Below are 21,411 nucleotides of genomic sequence, written 5' to 3' on the forward strand. Positions count from 1 at the left end.
AAGGCCCGTTCTTGAGCTATAGGCTCAGACTTCCCAGTCCTCAGACTGTGCTCAAAACAGAAATTGTGCATCAATAGTAGTTGTTCCATGTATCAAGAGCAAAGTTGGCACAGGGGTTTCCCATGTTCAAAACAAAATTATGTTCATAACAGCAGAAAGGCCTGTGGTTACCTAAGTGAGGCTCATTCAGTAGCTGAGCTTGGGGTTTACATAAATACTAATCAACTTTGTAGACATAAATGTTGAAAATACAACTTTTAAAGGTGATTGAATTTATGACATTCCTATTGTTTCAATAACAAACATTTGTTGAGAGCCTGCCACTTGCCATATGTTAGGCATAACATAAGCTAAGGCTACCACGGTGAATTTAAAAAATCCCTATCTTAGCAAGTACCTGGGAAATCTCTGTTCCTTCCTCTTACGTTTGCTGTGAACTTAAAGCTGCTCTAAAATAATAAAGCCTAAAAAAAAATCGCTGACTTCGTGGAGTTTACAGAGTACAGGGAGACAAACAATAAAAAAATAAATGTTTAAAATTTAATTTCAGGTAGTGATTCATGATATGAAAAAAAATAAAACAGTTAAAGGAATAAAGAACAATAGTGATGGAAGACCTCTTGATGAGGTGACATTTGAATTATTTACTTAATACCGTGTTTCCCCGAAAATAAGACCTAGCTGGACCATCAGCTCTGATGCGTCTTTTGGAGCAAAAATGAATAAGACCTGGTCTTATATTATATTACTTTATATTACATTGCATTGAATTGCATTATATTACATTACATTACATTACATTCTATTATATAAGACCCAGTCTTACATTATAGTAAAATAAGACCTGGTATTTATATTATATTATATTATATTATATTATATTATATTATATTATATTATATTATATTATATTATATTATATTATACCCAGTCTTATATGATAGTAAAATAAGACCAGGTCTTATACTAATTTTTGCTCCAAAAGATGCATTAGAGCTGATGGTCCGGCTAGGTCTTATTTTCGGGGAAACACAGTAGCAGGCTTCAGTTTGCAAGTTGAACACTCAGCAATCAATCATTCAACCAACACTGATTGCCCACTTATTTGGTTTCAGACATTGTAGTGCAGTAGGTCCTGGCATAAAAAGATCAATAAGCCATGGCCTCTACTGTCAATCTTAATGTTAATCTTTGTAAGGGAAGAAAGACACTTCACCAACAACCTACACCGAACCATAACAAGTATCAGACCAGAAGACTGCACTAAGCGCAGAGGAACAAGCAGAAGCACTGAGGAGTACTCTTACTCCTAATGAGGTCTTCTAGAAGGGGAGTGGGGTTTTGCAATGCTCCCCAACCTTCACCACACAGTACTCATTGTACAGCCCAAATAGGGGGTAAAAGACAGTCAGAGAGTGCTGCCAGTGGCTGAAGGTGAGCCCCCCAGGGTTCTGCAACCTAAGCCCCACTAGTTATCCCAAAGCTTAGGGGACCCCTATCTGCTAAAATCTGTTCTTGGCACAGGTACACAAGAGTTGTGTTTTTGTTTTGGGGGAGTTGTTGTTGTTAACAACTGAAACTACCATAACTACCTTTCCCCAGGTCCAAGTTCCTTGTCCATTTCTCAGCCTGAATATATTAATGTCCTTAGGTCCTCTGGAACTCTGTTGCTGCAGACAATGGTCCTTTCAGCAATGAAAACCTTTTACAACTCACCCGTGAGAGACGTTGAGTTGACAAAATTTCAGTAGATAAACTTTTCTGATAAATCCAAAATCTCCCAGAGAAAATCATTCAAACCAGCTTTTATTAGACGATTGAAGAACAACATTTTAAAACAATTTGAAAGTTTTATGATGAACTGTGTTTTGGGAATTTGCTCTAGAATTATATAGAAGAGAGGGAGATGGGAGAGGGTATAGGTGAAACAACGTTGGCGGTATACTGAAACTAGGTTATAGATACCGGGGTTGGGGGTCATTATACTATTCTATTTACTTCTGTATTTGTCTAACATTTTCCATCATAAAAAGTTTTTGTTTTTTAGTTTTATGTGGCAGAGCCTAAGACCTATAAATTCACATGGGCGTCCTGAGAAAACCATCCTCCTAAGGGAATCTGGGTTCATAGCTATTTCAAAATCTACTTATTAGAGTAGTGAATTTTTTTACATGGAAGAAAGACAGTAGAGTATTCATGTAGATTGATGACTAAATATGATGCATATATGAAAAAAACCCTTCAATTTAGCATCCAAACTGGGCTTTAATATATTATAGAATGACTATCAGAAAAAAGCATCCTCAATGCTCTCACCCAGTTGATATACAATATTTATTGAGTTCCTACTAGGAGCCTGACTTGGCATTTTCTCATGTTATTTCATTGATGAAATTATAAAAATATATTATATTTGCACGTTAGAGATGAGGAAATTAAGCCTCAGAGAGGGTGAGTCTCCTGCTCAAGGTCACAGTGAACAGAGATAAAGGTCAGGGCTCTCTCCATTCTACCAGTTCTTAATTAAAACAAAACTCTTGAAAGGAAAAGACAAATGGAAAGGATAACTTTCCTGTCCTGAAAACTAATCTGCTACCCCAAGGTGACTAGTTTGTGTACTTCCTACCTCTTGATAGTCATAGATCAATCTGGTGTGCAAAATTGGTCAATTTTTAGGGGAAAGGATGGAGAAAATTGATAAAGCAGGTCTAAAGTCTCTCTTTTTTATTTCCTGAAAATCAGAAGTATTTTTGAACCTTTAAAGATGTTTCAAACCCTTAAAACTTAACTAGTCTAACTCCAAACTATTCAAACTGTCAAATGGAATTTCTTTGGAATTAAATATCATTATTAATTTCATAGGTGTCCACAAATTATGAAAAATAAAATATTTTCAAAAATAGGGAGTTATTTCATTCAATGTTAAAGAAAAGTGTATTATTGAAGAAATGGCCTTAAAATTATGTTTCTTTTAATTTTTCCAAATTATCTGAAAGAGAGTTCTAAGTTGGGGTATTAAGAAAAAATACTAATTTAGTTATAGTCTCCATGTTTTTTTATTTTGAACCAATACATAGCTGTATTATATTGTAGCCTAATGATTTATACATAATCAAGTATTAACTTTTATTAAGATGGTCCAGAGAAAAAAATTTTATTTACAGGCAAACACCAACAGAAATAGAATGCTGAATTAAGCAGAGACGTAGAGTGAAAAGATCAAGCAATTTGAAATCAGAAGAAATAGGTTACAAGCCTGGCTTTGGTACTTAAGACCTTAAAAATAAGAGACAAGTCATTTGGTGAGAGGCAAAATAAGAGGGGACGGAATAGGGAGAGGAGGAAAAGAGGACCTTAATAATATTTAAAGGTACAGGTAAAATTTCATAACTAGATTTAAAAATCATGTGTGGGAACATAATAGAATCATTCAAACAGTAGATGTATTTGTGAATATCAATGTGTGTGTTTAACCTGTCCAGCATGTTGAACTGGTTATACTTTTTTAAATTTTAAATTAAAATCTTCTAAATCTCCTGAGAATTTATGGTGTCTAAAGACTGATAAATGGTATCTCAGATAAAGAGGAGGAACAAATGTCAGAGCCACGATTGTACACGGCTGCTGTAGATAAGTGACTCGACAGGATGACTGGAAATACAGCACATTAATTTTCCTAAACTCATCTGCAAAATGGTTAAATATCACTATTAATGCCAACATTATTTTGCTGAATCCTTGGAACATAAAATTTTTGACATGATTTAAAATGTTTCCCTTAAAAAGTTATATACCAGAATTTTAAAATACCTGACGTCTGTCAGTGGGACTAGTTTAAATATAGTGGGAGTAAAATGGGAATCAATTCATGTACGACCAACTCCCACTACCAGGCCTGTATTTCCTTCCCAATATAACAATCATATATGCAATTATGAACCTGGGAACAAAGTTCCCCTAGTTGGAAGAAAAGCAAATGTATCGGCAAATCTCAAATGAAATAAACAACTGAGCATTAATTACAAAAATTAAGTGTCACGGGACCAAACATCAATATTCTGAAGGAGTCCCTGTAGTTGGGGAAAACTGAACCAAGGCACAATCTTCTGTCCCTAGAAACTCCATATGGGTCAGACTGCATATGTATACTGTTGCAGAGCGGAGACCATGTGTTGTGTATCATTTTATCCCCAGCACTTAACAGAAGGTCTGGCACAAAATAAGTACTCAATAAATGTTTGTGGAATGAATGAATCTGCAACTGTAGTTTATACAGTGTTATTCCAACTTCTTAAAATGTGGTTAAAAAACACATTTTACACCAACTCGTGGTACACAAAATTGCACATGCATGTATAACACAAAAGTTATGAGGCAATGCTTTCTTTAATTCGAGGTATGCCTTCTGATAGTTTCTGTTCTCTTTTGTTCCTCTTTATTTGACATAAAAAAGAATGCTGGCTATGACCCATTAAACTGATTTAATAAACCACCAATGGATCAAGGCCAATAGTTTAAAATACAGATTTAAACTATTTCAATTTATATTGCTTCTTACATTTATAGGCTTCAGTAATTATAGACCACTTTTTATAATGACAAAATTTTTGTATCTGGAAGGGAATTTAGAAAGTATTCAAATCAACTCTTAAATGTTGCACTGGTTATGAGTTCCCTGCAGTGGGATTCCTTTTAGTCAGTGTTGTTCAATCCAAATTTCCCCCGCCGAAAGCAGATTGGCCCTACCTCACACTATACACAAACTTTAACTCAAAATGGATCACAGACCTAAATGTAAGAGTTAAACCTATAAAACTCTTAGAAGAAAACTTAGGAGTAAATTTCCATGGCTTTAGGTTAGGCACTGATATGCTATTCAGAGAAAAAATAGATAAATTAGATTTCACCAAAACTGAAAACTCTTTTGCTTCAGATGACTCCATGGAGAAAAAAAGAATTACAAGATGGAAGGAAATATTTGCAAATTAAATACCTGATAAGGGACTTGTATGTAGAATATACTATAAACAACTCTTACAAATTAGCAATAAAAAAGACAAATAACCCAATTTAAAAATGGGCAAAGGATTTGAATAGATGTTTCTTCAGAGGACACACAAATGGCCAATAAGCACGTGAAAAGATGCTTGTATAACTAGTCATTAGGAAAATGCAAATCAAGACCATAATGAGATACCATTTCACACCCATTAAGTTAGCTAAAATAAAAAAGACAACAGTGTTGACAGAGATACAGAGAAATTGAAACCCTCATACATTGCTGCTGGAAATGTAAAATGGTACAGCCACTTTGGAAAACAGGCTGGCAGTTTTTTAAAAACTAAACATAAAGTTACCATATGACTCAGAAATTATGCAATGAGGTATATGCCCAAGATAAATGAAAAATATATGCACACAAAATCTTGGACATGAATGTTTATAACTGCATTATTCCTAATAGACAAAGAGTGTAAACAACACAAATATTCATCAACGGATGGATGAATAAACAAAAATGTGATATAGTCATACAATAGAATAGCATTTGGCCATCGAAAGAATGGAAATACTGATACATGCTACTACTACATCGATGAGCCTCAAAATGTTGTGCTAAGTGAAAGAAGCCAGTCACAAAAGACCTTGCGTGATTCCATTTATATGAAATGTTCAAAATAGGTAAATCTATAGAGACGGAAATAAATGAGTGGTTGCCTAGGGTTAGGGGGAGTGACTGTTAATGAGTAGGAGGTTTCTTCTGGGGTGTTCTAAAATTAGAGGATAGTGATGGTGGAACAACTCTGTCAATAAAGTAAAAATCATTGAATTGCACATTTGAAATGTATAGTATTTAAATTTTAGATTTTGTATATTACATCTCAATAAAGCTGTTATTAAAAAAAAAAAAAAGAGCAGATGGGACCTCTGGAATGATCAAGAAGTAGGAAGCGTGCAGCACTTCCAGGCCTGAAGGTGGAATGCTGAGCCACCTCAACCTGACTACCTAAATTGCAGGCGAAGAAACAGGGTTTTTCAGTGGTCAATAAAGTGGTTTTCTTTGAAGTCCCTATAATAGAATTGTGGCCCTTGGCCTGTTATTTTAGGGGATGAGTGGAAAGATACGCACCTATTGATTTAAACTCTGAACTTTCTTTGAAATGATACTCGTCCTCACCAAAAATTGCTTCAAACTACAAATGAGGGCATTCTGCATTAGAGAGCAAAGAACTAAGTAGGCATCCCCACCATATTAAGATGCTAAAGGACTAGAGAGCATCCTGGGCAGGTAATTGATACGGTTCTTGAAATCAGGGATTTTATTCCCCCTTGGGAGGGCCAGGCCTAGAACAGGAGGAGTAGTAAATGAAATTGTTAGAAGGCAAAGAAAGGAGGGCCTCAGGTCCGGAAGACCAGAGGCTTTCTGATTGGGCGTCTGTCAACCCCCTTTGAATGGGTCCTGATGGAGAAAGCAGCAGGAAAAGACGCTGCCCACGGTCTACCTTGCAGATTTATGACGCAGCATGACCCCAACTGCTTCTCAAGCTTGAAAACTTGACGTTCCCACACCTAGCATGTCACCTCTACCCCATGTGTCCGGGTCCCTCCGTGTGAGGAACACTTAAAATAATTCAAGAAATTATGTTAATGATTTAAGAAATACTTTTAATGATTAAAGCTAAAACTCTGACTAATGAATACCCGTTTGAATTACAAATGAAAAAGGGGGCGCTGAAAGTGTGCAGCACCATTGGGATATCAGATAAAAACCAGGTGATCTTAAGTATGCTTTTAACCACTTTTTGTAAAGAATGTCATTGCGAAGCGCAACTGCGGGGCGGGTGGGACTCTCGCAGACCACTCTGCGAAGGCGCGACACACCGGCCTGGAGAGGGCGGGCGGGCTCCGGAACCCCACATCCCCGGCTCTACCCTAACGTGACCCGGGCCATCTTTCGGAGCTTCGCCCGGGGCCCTTCTCTGTAAAATGGGACTATTCGGGGCCGCCTCCCAGCGGTGATCGTGAGGAACAAACGGGCTGGGCGCCGAGTAGGCGCTCAGAAAAGGCAGCCCCGGAGGCGAGGGGCCCTACTGTGCGCCCGCGCGCGGGTGCCGCGGCCGCTCCCTCCCGGCGCGCCCGCCGCCCCCACCCCGCGCCCGCCCCTGGCCCCGCTCGGCCTCGGGCAGGCGGAGCCGACCGCACTCCCGGCCCCTGCGGAGCAGCCGCCTGGGGCGCTCGGTCAGCCGCCGGGACGCGAGAGCGGGGCGCCACGCCGCCGCCGCGCCGCAGGTCAGAATCAGGGTGCCCGGGGCGCTCCGGCCCACGGGGCCGCGGGGCGGGGGATGCGGGGCGAGGGCACGCGGAGGAAGGCGGCGCGCAGAGGGGTCCGGGACCGAGGAGGGTCTGTCTAAGCCGGGAGCCGGCGGGGGCGGAGGGCTCGCTCAGAGGGGACCCGGACGGACTGCGGCGTCGCCGCTGAAGTCTCTGGCTGAGGGGTCGTGGGCAGAGGGCTCACGGTCCGCGCGGACGGGGGCTGACAGGTCCGGGGCTGAGCACTGCGCCCCGAGAAGTTCCGGCGCAGCGCGGGCAAACGCGGCGGTGCAGGGCAAGGGCTGCACGCGAGGCGCGCCGGGGAGCGGCGGTCCCGCCCCGGGGACGCGAGCCCCGGCGCCCCGCGCTGCCCTGGGTGGAGGTCCTGGAGGACCCGGGACCTCCGATCCCCCGCGGAGGGGCTCGGGCTTCCGGGAGCGGCTCGCGGGGACACTGGGGTAGAAACGCGGGATCCCGTGCGTGGCCGTCTGGCGGCCGTGAGTCCTCTTGCTCGGTCTGCAGAACCCAGGCGGCGATCGCTGTGTAGGGTCGTAGTGACAGTTAAGCGAGGGACGCCCTTGGGGTCACCCAGCCCGGTGCCCTTAAGCTCTCTGCTGATTCTGAGCCGAGTGGAGGGGTGGGGGTGAGGGTGGGGGCTGGAGCCCCCAGGGTCGTCGGGGATGGACAGTGCGGCCCCCTCTCATCCCCGGTTCGGAGAGCGAGTGTAGCGTGTTGCAGGCCCCCACTCGTCCGCACAAGCTTTACTACTGCACTTGTAGCCTAACCGAGGTGGGTAATCACGGTCCCTGTGTAGGGGGTGCAAGGTGGGTGTGTAGTCGTGGTACTTTATGCCTTGGTATTTGGGGAGGAGCCTAAGGTAAGGAGGCAGAAACTGGGAGTAACCTATCTGCGGCTTTTATATAAGGTCAGTTAGGTAAAGAAGGGGCCTTTACCACTGCTGGTGAATCAGAAGGCTGCCTTTCTAAATTCTTCTTAACTCCCAGGGCTTAGGTGAGTCGGCTCACTGTAACTGCATTTTGTTGAAATGTTTTGGTGATGTATCCAACATGTGCAAGATGACGATGATGGTTAATTGTATTATATCATTATTATTTTGCTGTGCTCTTGCTTTACGGTGAGAATCTAATTCACTTGAGTTTGAGGATAATGGTTGGAACAATGAAAAATTATTTCGGGAGAATAAAGTAAAACAGTAGTGTGTCATGAAGAAGCTAAAGTTTTTCTTCTTTTCCTCCTTTTAAGCGTGGGGACAAGATGTAAAATTAATTTGTGTAAATTATCATCTGAAAACAAAACCGAGCAAGATGATGAACTGAGTTGTGTGAAACCTATTGCTGGAGAAACTCGATTTTGAAGTACAGTTTTCATGTTAGGTGTTTTTATCATTCATGAAACAAATTGTAATGAGTTATTGGGAGAACAATGACCAACTTACTTTTTAAAGGACCTGAGTAGCTGTTCCACGGATCTCAGGTGTTCTGTGGCAGTCTTTCTTGTTTAGGGCCAAGTGTTCAATTCCTGGCTGAAAGTAGAACCAACCTGATGGTGCTAAATGAGTTAGAAAACCCTCTGGTGTAGAGACTAACATAGACATTCACTGTGGCTTCTCTCTTAAAGAAATACCTTCTACTCCTATGCAAGTTTTATAGAAAATACTCATAGATACTCCCAGTTAGCATGTGGAGTGCTTTTTCAAAAGATCCTATTCAAGTTTTAAAACAATTTTTGTGTTGTCTATTTTTCAATCAGATTCACTCTGAAGGTTACATATGTTCCATAGAATTCTTTAATATACAACATTTTAAAACTAATGTGTTAGCCGAGCAATGAAGTCTGTTACAAAACCATCCAGTTTTGTCTTACTGTGTACTTCATATAATTTTTCTCCTCTATTTAAATTTGATGATATCTGATACTCCACTTGCTGATAATTATATCTTAAATTAAAACACCTTAGAATTAACTAGTGGCTGCTCAGCCTTTTCTTACTGGAAGAAAAATAACTGGTGATTTAATTTTTAAATCAAAACTCTTTTTTCATATTTAAGTTGATTTGTAGCTTTTGCAGTAACTATTGTGAAAGCATGGCATCAATGAAGTATAAAGGTTGGAGAATTTCAAGCTAAGTTTTTTGGTCACAGTTTTTTCATTCTTAAATTTAAAAGAATATAATTTCTTTTTTAAATTAAAACTGCAACTGGTATTTTAAATAATTAAATACACTATTTTCTTTGAAGAGACTAGTTTCCTTACTGTTCATTTCTTTGTATATTTCAGACTTACATTTAAAAGATAAATGATCATTTTTAAAAATCACAATGTTAATTTCAAAATCCCTGTGACATAAAATTATATTATCCCTATATATTAAAATTTGTACAGGAAAAAAGAGTTACTGTAGGAATTTGCATTAGAAATGCACTGCTGATCATGGCTAATTGCTTTTAATTAGTAAGTAACATGACTATAAGCAAATACCTATTTTCTTTCCTCTGTAATTCTCTGAAAATAAGGATGCTAGCCACTAACTTTAATTATCAAGATAATCATGAGTGTAATAGCAGTGTGAAAGGCACTGCTATAAAAACATATGCAAGTATTAATAATGCATTTCGTTTTTAAATTGTGAAGTGGTTGTTAATAACTGGAGACTTTTGTGAAATAGGGAAAAAATGTTAAAATAATACATTACAAATGTCTTATATATTCTGGCCCATACTTTTGTTTCTTTCATAGGCTCTACATATGCCCAATGAATAGAACAGAAAATGTTAGTCATTCTAATTTGTGAGTGTTTTGCTGAATTCATTGTCACTTGAATTTGGAAATATAACATATATCATAGGTGCGGCAAATGTACTGGAACAAGTTTTTGGTCTCATAGGATTCCACTAAATAAATATTAGTTGTAGAGGATGTTTTTTGAATCACTAATCAAGAGCATTTAAGACACCAGTCTATAAGCGTAAACATACGCCCCTCCCCGCCTTAAAAACTATTAAACTGAATTTCTAATTTACTTTTCTTATTTTTTCCTAGCAAATTCCCACGTTAGGGTAGTTGACTCTTGAGCTGTTCCTTTCTCCCTCTTAAGACTAAAAAGTAACAAAAAGAGCAGCGATGTAAAATGCTTGCAAAGGTCCTTTAAAACTGATCGATTTGACTTCACAAAAGTACAGTAAGATCTGTGAATAACCATCTTGCAAGCGTAGATAGCCCCAACATATCATACTTCAGTTAGTTTCATAGCGTTCTAGATAAAAATTTTAAATTTAAGATTATTTGTAATCTTCCTGGGGGTTTCTTATTTACTATTTGCATTTTATCACAAGACAGAGGTAGATTTGGGGGAGTTATATGGCATATGTTTTAAGCTTATTTAATAAAAATATCATATTTTAATTTTTATTTACCTAAAATACTTAAGTACGTTCTTGTAAGGAAATCGGCTCAAATACAATAGGCCATATTTTGGGCGAAATTTTTGTAGATACTAAGACAACAACTATCACCAATAATAGTATATACTTAAATTATTTTTTATTTTAAATTTGGGTTTATGTAATCTTAGTATTTTTCTTCACCAACGCACACCAATATTTTAATATGAAATATTTAATTCAGTATATGAGTGTGTTTACATTTCTAACTGTTTCAGTTATTATAGCGGGGCAAGTCTCTTAACCTTTCTAACTCTCCATTTCCTCATCTGTGAAATGGGAAAAGTATTGCAGTTACTGTTCTGTGCTTTTTTTTTTTTTGTATGATTTTTAAGACTTGATCAGCAACCTGTGTATCTTAAATGATATGATGTTGGCCCTGAATTTAATTGAGCAGATATTTTAAAAAGAACCTTCATAGTTGTCTGCATTATATATAAGTAACTCTTTTACAACTGTTAATAGTTCACCCTAGCACTAATTTTGAGATTATTCTTACGAGTGAACTGAAGATAATGCTTGCCCTGTGGTGATCAATTTATAAAATCCTTCTGGAAATATTTCATTGTTATTTGATTTTAAATTGTCATCATTTTCTGATGACTTTGGATAAAAATCCGCCTAGTAATTATTTTTGGTTTATTGATATTATGTTTGCAAGTCCTATAGTAGACATAACGTGGACCCTCTTGTATCAGTATTGTATGTCTAATGTGTCTAGAAGACACGGATTGTGCTTTTTATATATATAAAGTTCTACTCTGTGTATATATTTATGGTGCACCTTCTGAGTATATATTATAACTTATCTGGGAGCAAGTTTGTTGTATAATGAGGGCTGTGATCCTTTAGCTCGAAATATAGTTTAGTATTACAGCCTTAAAAGCTAAATAGTGACTTATGCTTGTCATAAAAACTGGGTGTCTTTCTAACAAGCTGTAACCAAAAAAAAGGCTTTTAGTGGCTTGCAACGTGAGTATGCCCCCAAAAACCCATCAATTTACTAATAGAGAGTAATTCGGAAAGCATATAGTTAACCATGCATCGTAAATTTTAAATTCTCCATATGAATTGTTAAATAATATGTTTATTATGAATTGTCTTCTGTGCAAGAATGTAAGGGACATGTTTCCAGACCAGAATTCCATTATGTTCCTGGAATATAGAGCTATAAAGCTCAAGTGGGATCATAGTTAAAAGGAAGGGGGAACAGAGAATAAAGAAAGGCGTAGAGCAGTGATTACAGGTGAATGTCCATTTTCCTGTGGCTTCCCTTTGGGATAGGGAGTGGGGAGAGGCATTAACTTCTATTCCCTGAAATAGGTTGGGCTTTACTCCATCATTGCTGTACCTTCAGGTATTCCAGTGACCAGGCCCATTCTCAACTTGAAAATCTGTTTGTGGACAGGGTGCAATGAGTTTCCTTACCCTCCTACTATTTCTCAGATACAAAGGAAAGAGATGAAGTCATCAATTCATGCAACATGAATCAATTAAAATAGAAATTTAAAACCTTGTGGTCAGAATTTAAACTAGACCATATAATGGTTTAGTTCGGTTGGATTCAGTATCTGTTTAGGAAACATTTTTATTCCACTGCATTGATTTTAGAAAACAAATTCATTGCCAGTTTTAACTTAGTTTTGGTTTTTTAGAAACTAATTTGTGGACTCATCTAGGAGAATTATAATACGTAGTTAAGGCTTTTTGAGATAAATTTTCTGACCTTCTGGGAAGAGTTCAGATTAGTACAAACTTGGGGTGAGAAGTCCTTCACAGTTTACCACAGATAAGGAGGCAGATATGAGGGAGGTAGAAAAATAGGGAAATACCCTGAGTAGGAGTCTTTAAGAATCTCTGTATGCTCAACTCTCACTATCAGCAGGTTACATAGTTACTGTGCATAGACCTAAAATATAAGGTTGGTTTCTAAGAATTCATCTTGCTCCTTGGTGACATCATAGCATTTTAGATTAGCTTTAAATTTAAAATTTGTCACTTTGCACCAGTATTCTCTCTGGCTCTCTAAGTTGCCTTTGGGAAAGTGAATGGAAAGAGAATATTCTCAATCTGTATGTTTAAGGAATAAACTTTCCTTTATAGTGAAGGCAATGGGGAAACATACCTGTCAGACTGCCAGAGTGCAATGATGAAATGCTGGGAAGAACCCCTTAACCTTGTCCCTCACCCCCACTGGCTGTCATTCCACCTTTAAAACTGCCTTTGTCATTTAGAGGTTTGGAGTCAACTTTCAAGATGCCAATATTTCTAGCAAAGTTAATTCTTTAAATCACCATCAGCAAAAATTTGAGAGGTTAGTTCCTAGTTTCCTTGCTACCTGAAACAAGGCCTTTAAGGAATGGAAAACACATTTGGAGTTTGAAAGAGAGGATCGGGTTAAAGAAAAATAAAATTAAAGTGATTCATGTCCCAATTTCTCCACAAACCAGCCTTCATGAAACTAAATATGAAGATATCCATTTGACATAGTAGTGATAGAAAAGAATGTATTCTCCCATACATGCCTTTATTTTTCTCCTACAAATCAACGCAATTTGTAGTTTTTCCTCGAACCATTTTTTTTTTCAAAGAAAACAAGTTGTTATTTCCAAATGTCAGTTTACTTAGGAAATGTTATCAAAATTGAGGTTATGAATTAGTTGTTGGTTAATGCAGTTCAATCTCTGAATATTACTTTTCACTCTGTCTTTTATTTTCTCTGCATTGTTAGACAAATTATCTCGTCTGTTCATGAGTTAATTCTTCCAGACTTTTAAACTAGTTTTCTAATAAATTAAAATGAGAGGACTCTTTCAATCTCATCAGAAAAAAATACGGCAAAGAAGTATAAGCAATGCTTAATACTTTGGCCGATCAACAGATCATAAAATTTCATACATGCTTTATTTTTTTTCCAAAAATAGTATGGCGAGCCAACACATCTATGTTAGAAATAGAAAGAAGCTTAGTAGCCACCTCAATAGCAAGTTCATTAATTCTGTGAATCAGCTGATAGGCAGTGTTTAACAGATAGGTAGGGGCCACCCACATGCCTATGACTAAGCATGTTGCTTACTTGTCATTCACTTTTTCCAAAGTGTCGCTGAAGTCTGAATCTAAAGCACAGAATCCCAGTCTTACCTGACTAAATGCCATTCTTTTCTGTCAATTGATAATTACCTGTGTAAACAAATTTTTGGTTGTATATAGAAAAGTACTTATATCAACTCTTTCTTTTGTTTTATATAGAGGATAGAGTTTAGGAAAGAGAAAACGTATGAATGGTGTACATGTAAATGAAGAAGGTACTTTAATAAATTATTTGCATATGTCAGTAAAATCCAGGAGAGTGAGGAAAATACCCAGGCGTTTGCCAATGCGGGATTACTACATGTTTCCTAAAGCATTTGGAACTAATTAGAAACATCCTGGCTTTATTTAAAGGCGATATAATATATTTTTAAACTTGGTTTTCAACAAGGTCCAAATTGTTGTCTTTTAGAACTAGAGTAGTACAATGTCTACAAAAATATAGATTATCCGTTTCTTAAAAAAGGTACTAACTAGGTTTTATTCTTTCTGTCTCCAGCATATAGCACAGCGTACAGCACATATAGGCACGCACGTATTTTCATAAGTATACAGAAATAGTCTAAGGCGGTGGTTCTCCAAGGTGGTGGTGGTTCTCAAAGAGTGGTCCTTGGACGAGCAGCATCAGGATCATCTGGGAACTTGATAGAAATTCTCTGGCCCCACTGCAGACCTACTGAATCAGAAATTATGGGGATGTGCTTTAACAGGCTGTCCAGAGAATTCTGATGTATACTGTTTTGGAACCCCTCACCCAAGATGATCCCTACATTCAATCTGATAGCCTGGAACCCATTAGTTAGTTTGGATTATTTTTCATAGGCCTTACTCTTGCCTACACTTAAGTTCTTTGCCATATTCTCCCCATGGGTAGAATCTCTTGGGATCATCATATTAAATTACCCCTCTTGGTTTGACATTTTATTACTTAAAGAAGCTCAGTGTTGTTGTCAATAAGCTTGTGTCAAGAGAAACGAGCTGGCTCACTTCTTCGTCCAAGCGTCACTGGTTCTTCTCACCTTAGAACGGTTGCTTAGGATCCCGAATCTCCAAGTTCAGAGTATAATTTCCAAGACTGGATTTTGTAAGATCACCGAGGATGCTCTTCCCTAGAGGACTCACATTAAACAGACATACAGGATATGGATTTGTAAACCTTAATGCGAGTTTAATAATAGAAAATAAACCTTTCCTAGGGATTGTTGATAGTTGTTTTTTTTTTAATTCTGTTATTCTGGAATTGAAGAAACTTGTACTCTTGTATATCTCTGATGTCACTATGATTTACTCCAGGCTCTTTGGAAAGCAGTTGGGCAGTATATCGCACACTCTGATGCTATACCCCCACTTGTGGGGCTTTTTCCAAAGAGATGGAGGATATAGGAAAAGCCACATACACAAGAACTTTCATAAAAGCATTGTTATAGGAACCAATATTTGGAAGTAACTTAAATATTCAACAGCAGGGGAATGGTTAAATAAATTATGGTGTAATTACTAGGTGAAATGTGATACAATTATCAATGATGATTTAGAAAACTATAGCAAATCTGAAATTAAATTTTAAAAAGTAGCATTAAATGTATGTGCACTATTGGTTGTAACCTTGTGTAAACATAGGTATGTGAAAAAGTCTGGAAGGGAATATACAAAAATTATGACAGTTATATTAAAAGAGTGAGGTTATGGAGGGCCTTTTTTTTTGTTTCTATATTTTTCTCTTTTCCAAAGTTTAGCCAGTAATATAAAATTACTTCTACAACTAAAAACATACGTATACAGCTTTTTAAAATGGGTCTATGACCCTCATCAGTAAAAATCAAGGCAAAGAGTAAATTAAACATTGAGAATTCTTTAACTATTTTATTCCTTTAAAGCCATTGAAGATAATGGAAGGCACTACATGCATTCTCTTTTGTTGTACCCAATTTTATTTCATAATTAATTTTATTTCATATATTGTGTTTTCCTGTACTCTTTGCTTGACTAGCCTCAATTTGGAAGGGAAGAATATTCCATCTCTGTTACAGCCTCTTGGTTTTGTCAGCCATACCTAAGATGTGATTTTTGTTGATTTCTGGACCTGTGTTCTTTTTTTATCTTTTGTATACACTGACCAGCAGAGCTTTGAAAAATAGTTTCCAGAATTATTTTTTTAAAGTCACCCTCTTTTAATTTTTTAAGAAAAATATGTATATCTATTATGTTTTTTCCCCCTGAAACTAAATAAAGTCATGATGGAGTTATTTGGCCTTCCAACTCTTTACAGAATGCTGAACTTGTAATCAGAAAGAGCTAATGCAGAAGCATGTGAAAGTAAACCTCTACTACTTACAAATGGTCATTATGAGACCTTGATATAATCTGTGATAATAATTTTAAAAATAAAAAAAGATTTAAAATAACGAGTGAGTAGAGGTGTCCCCAAATCTAGTCAGATCTGTGAGTGAACACTTGAAAAAAATATATCCATGTGTCTATATCTATATATCTATGTGCACACACATGTGTATAACACACACACAGAAGTAGCTTTTGAATTAATTAATTTTTCCTTTTTTCTGTTGCATTGTTTTAGAAATCTCAAAGGGAAAATCAAGTATTTTTGCCTTTGACCCAGATTACAGGTTACATTTTTCTTGTCACTTTAATTCGAGACTTTTTTTTGAGAAATTTGTATCAGCCTGATGACGTGAGAATAAACTTTTTCTAAATAAAAACAAAGTCCTAAATGCTTTTTAGATATTTCACATCAGCGATACTAAATATGTCTCTCTTCTTTCTGCCATTTTTGATGATTTAATCCTAATACAGCCCAAGGCAAACCTCAGCTAACAAAATTCGGTTTATAGCTCTTAGAATTTCTTTGTGGATTACACAGATTTGATATGATGATACCTTAGAACACATAGGAGAAGCTTCTTTTTACTGAAGTTGTATTTATTCAATCGATATTTATTGAGCACCTATTTTGTGCCAAAAGGTGTTTTAGAGAAGGAGGATAACGCAGTGAACAAGACAGATAAATTCTGTCTGTCCAGGAGTTTACGATTATTGTTATATAGATTTAACAAGAACATTAGTGGAAGAGATGGTGACTCAGGAGGGGACAGTCTTGACCCAGGCCTGTGTCAGCAGCATTGCTAGGCCAACCTTGAGTTGGCTGTCTGTCTTTGAGTTAGCATGCTATCAGGGAAAACCTGTATGCTTGACTATTTTTTCTAGCTCTCTTAGGATTATCATTATATTATTTTGGGTTACATGTATGTATTGTATCTTATATACAATGTATTTATAACATTACTTCTCTGTCTGTAATAAAGTTATTAACAAAGAAGATAGAAATGCATCCTTTGTTAATAAGGCATTACTATTCTTGAAAATCTAAATGACAAGGTGATTATTCACTTTGCAGAAGGATTATTTATTTTATAATGCTCTCACAATAGATATATTTAAGTGGTGAACTATCCAAGTCAATTTAATTCATAATTTTATTTATAAAAAATTATTTATACCTAACAAAAATGTAAAACAAAGTTCACTGGGACTTTCCCATTAAAATTAAAAAAAAAAAAAACCAACCAAACAAACTTTTTTCCCCCTGGGAAATAAAGTTAGCTACTTTCCTTTAAAAGCCTATTAAGAACTTCTCCATATTTGGAATATAATATTTCAGTAAAAGGGGACCCAGATCCTATTTCAGGTGACCATCCTTTGGTCAAATTAATTTTATAGCTATTTCCAACTTCTATTCGTATAGTCAAAATCAAATTGTCTATTACTTCAGTTCTGTTTTTAAATAGACAGAAAATATCTTATTGACCACTTAGAATAAATCCTGAACGCAAAACTTTTGGGGGGAAAAAGATGAGGAAAATAAATTTTGGAGGAATTTATATGAAGTTAAATGGAATTGACTTTCATATATAGAGTGGCATGGAATATTAGAGCGCAACTCAATGCGGATGGAGCCAAAACTTTCAAATTTTGCAAATTTCACCAGCATTTATTCAATTCCACAAACTCTATAAACATTTATTGAATGACCACTCGCTTTTCAGCATTGGATGTCCTTCTATGGGAAACAGTATCTGCCCACCTGGAAACAGGGCCTTGTAAATGGTGAGTCAGGTGCTTTTTCAGTGTAGAGACTCCACACATGGGCTGAGTAGATGAACCAGCATCTAGCGTGAGGCAGGCAAATAACCCCAGCTCAGTAAAACCTGAGAACATGACTCAGTGATTGAACACAGCATGTTGGCATGGTTGTGTCTGTAGGCCATTCACACGATTCATGCTGTGTATTCCAGTATGCCTGCTGGGACAATCTTTGATCCTAACAAAGCACAACACACACACACAGTTAATTCGTTCTTACTATGCACATTCAGTTTTTAAATGTCAGGTTGATTTCCTTTTCTGTACAACATGTGTGTATGTGACATAGTTACCCTGACCACCAGTTTTTGAATTCAGAAAATGCAAACTAATTTAAATCTTAGCTGAAGTAAAACAGAAGGCAGACCTACTCTGAAATGTAATCTGATGTGGGTGGATACTGCACATTTTAGATGCTGTCATGTCTTACAATTCTTATGTTCAAGTTCTGTGGACCAGGCAACAAAGTTAATTCCTGATGGATAGGAATGAATATTGTATTTCTTATTATTCCTCTTACATATATGTGCATTGCAGACCTTCCCTAATTCACAGCCTGTAACACAGGGGACTGGGTGCATTATAAGTACTTTATAAGTACTTTTGAACTTGATTTGATTTTGAGGACAAGTTTTGCTTCCTCAGTATCACTTGTATGAGATTCTCAGTGCTCCTGCTCTCCACATTTTTAGGGAATTCCGTAAATTACTCTTTAAAAGGTTAATTTCTATTTTATGTAACATTTTTTTATGATACATAGTGATATGAAATTAGTACCAGAAGACATTTCCATTTTGCTATTCTAAAGCGGCAAAATGGGATACGAAAGGGAAAAAAATGTTAATTATAGACTTCAGCATTCTACGTTGGATCTTTTAGTTCTTATGGTCAGAAGAACAGGTTTTAAATGGCCTAAGGGCCAGCACACTGTTTTACATTCTTGTTTGGAGCCTTCCAATGGCAACTGTAACAAATTCTGTTTAGTACCTCTACTGCTAGAGAAGAGTTCAGAGTAATGTGCAGTAGGAAATGTTATTTAGACTTATTACTTCTGCATAAAATGAAATTAGCTTCCTTTCAAACTTTGTGTTAAGTGTTAGAAAAAAATTATCAAATTCTGGTCTATTATAATAGTTGGCTTATAATATGTTAAATAATGTAATCGCTCAGCTATTTCATATATGAATCAAAGTGTTATCATAATTATTTAATAGTTAATCTCCTTTTACAAGGTAGATACCGGTTTATGAGCAACTGCAAATCAAAATACCAAAGACTGATTTACATATAAAAGCAAAGCAAATAGACAAACCTTTTTTTTTTATGTGGACTTGTGACATCTCTGCACACCCACTCTTCTCTGTAGGCCTTCATCTGTGGATGTAGAACGAAGGTAGGAGTCTGTTAACAGACTATCAAGGCAGGGAATTTGCACCCTCTCCACCCTTGGGCATGCTGCCATCATCCTCCTACAGCCACATCTGTTCATCTCCTACTAGGGCAAAGAAGTGCCCTACTAGATACAATACCAAGAGAGAAGCAAAGGGACATTGAGGATAGAGCATGATAGAAGGAAGAACAAAAAACTGAAACAGGTGGAAGCTTTCATGGATGATCCATACTTCAGTTCTCTTAACTTACTATTTATTCACATATGGCTTAACACAATGAATTGCACACACGTTCCAGTAGGTTCCAGTCACAAAGGGACATGCCAAAGCTCCGGGGAATAGGAGCATGTTATCGACATGAATCAAAAAGGGGTCCAGTTAATTGTTGTAAGCAACAATTCAAAGCAGTATATGGCCCAGGACTCAAATAAGGAAGGCAGAAAACAAACGCTACAGAAATTCAGAGAATGGCAGGATCAGTGTGGCGCCGAGAGTATACCCAGGAAAAATCTTGTAGAGAAGGTAGGAGTTGAACTTGACCTCAAAAGTTCAGGGATAGACAGAGTAACCTTATGGGGGGAAAAAATATATGGAAAAAGAAGCAAGGGAATCCAAGTACAATTCTGTTACTACGAAATGTCCAGAACAGGCAAAGCCATAGAGATAGAAAGCAAATTAGTGGTTGCCAGGGCCTCGGGAAGGGGGAAGAGGAGTGACTGCCTAATGGGCACAGGATTTCCTTTAGAGGTAATTAGAATGTTTTGGAACTTGGTAGAGGTGATGGTTGCACAGTTTTAAGAATGTACTAAATGCCACAGACTTGTACACTTTAAAGTAGTTACTTTTATGTTTTGCGAATTCTACCTAAAAAAAAAAAAGGTTAAAGATTTGAGATAGCTGAAGAGGAGGGGGAAAGAATTTCCAGTGTAAGGAAACAAATCCTGCTCACTAGTGAACAAGCATGGATTTGGGGGGAACTTGGCAGAGATCAACCCATTGGACATGGGTAGGACATGTGGGTAAGTTAGTGAGAAATATGGTTGGAAATGTAGATTTTAGGGAAGATGAGAAAGGGCCTGGAATGCAGGCAAAGCAGTGTGGATTTTATCTTATAAGGAGTGGTGAGATTCCAGGTCTTGAGAAGACAAGTGAGATGATTTAGTCAGAAGATTAACCCGGCAGCAGTGTGCAGGGAAAGCGCTCAGGAGAATGTTGCAAAATCTGGATGTAATATGAGGAGGGCCTGTAGGAACGAAGAGGAAGCGAAAATGTGAGGCACGTTCTAAAGCAGTGAGTGGTACTCCAAGTACGGCCTGCGGACCAATGCTCCTCATGAACTTAGTTACTGACTTGGCACGAGGTAAGTACAGATTTGAGGCTCAGCCTTTGAAAGCTTTTATACTGTCATGACCGTCAAGTGCAAGGTTTTGCATTTCTGCATTTTAAAAGTATCCACGATGCATTGAGAAGAAAAGAAAACTTCCTTCATCCCAGGGTTAGAGCACCACTGCCCTAAAGGACGAAGTAAGTGGATTTAGTGACTGGGACATGTAGGGTGGTCATCCGCCATTTGCTCATTTTTATGGCATGCTTACTATGTGCCCCATATTGTACTGGCCACGGGGATGATGGCACTAATGCAAGACAGACTGGTCCCTTCCCTTATGAGGCTTCCTGCGTCATACTCAGTCCTTTGTCGAAGAATTTCTAGATATTAAAAGGAGGCATACTTCAGCTCAGAATAAGGAAAGCATTCTAATAACGATAGTTGTCGAGTGGTGGGAAAGCGAGTTCTTTGTCAGTAGACATATTCATGCAGTCTGACCATCTGTCAAGAAGTCTTGCTTTGCTAGGAGAAACAAACGAGGTGACTTCCAAGGTCCCTTTCAACTCAAAGGTGCCGTGATTCTCTGTTCTGTATTATTCACTTAGTAGAACCTATTTCCTTTGTAATTGACAATGGTGGAACATCAATGCATACTAAGCTTCTGGCCATT

General features: G+C 37.6%; 1 protein-coding gene across 9 annotated transcripts in view; it reads left to right on the top strand.

Annotated features, from left to right (window-relative positions):
• The first annotated feature begins 6,726 nt into the window (after nucleotides 1–6,726).
• Nucleotides 6,727–21,411, top strand: part of PPARG (peroxisome proliferator activated receptor gamma) — a 126,511-nt gene continuing 111,826 nt past the window's right edge. For 2 of the 9 annotated variants that reach the window (XM_081071978.1, XM_081071976.1), the window contains exon 1: nucleotides 8,244–8,322. The gene's annotated coding sequence lies outside the window, so the exon portion shown is untranslated. Of the gene's footprint in view, nucleotides 6,775–7,093; nucleotides 7,291–7,338; nucleotides 7,403–7,589; nucleotides 8,101–8,243; nucleotides 8,323–20,657; nucleotides 20,775–21,411 lie in introns of those variants that run through there. The other 7 variants (XM_081071979.1, XM_081071975.1, XM_081071982.1 and 4 more) reach the window with 7 other exon arrangements.

The sequence above is a fragment of the Rhinolophus hipposideros genome (assembly GCF_964194185.1).
Source record: "Rhinolophus hipposideros genome assembly, chromosome: 14".
NCBI lineage: Eukaryota > Metazoa > Chordata > Mammalia > Chiroptera > Rhinolophidae > Rhinolophus > Rhinolophus hipposideros.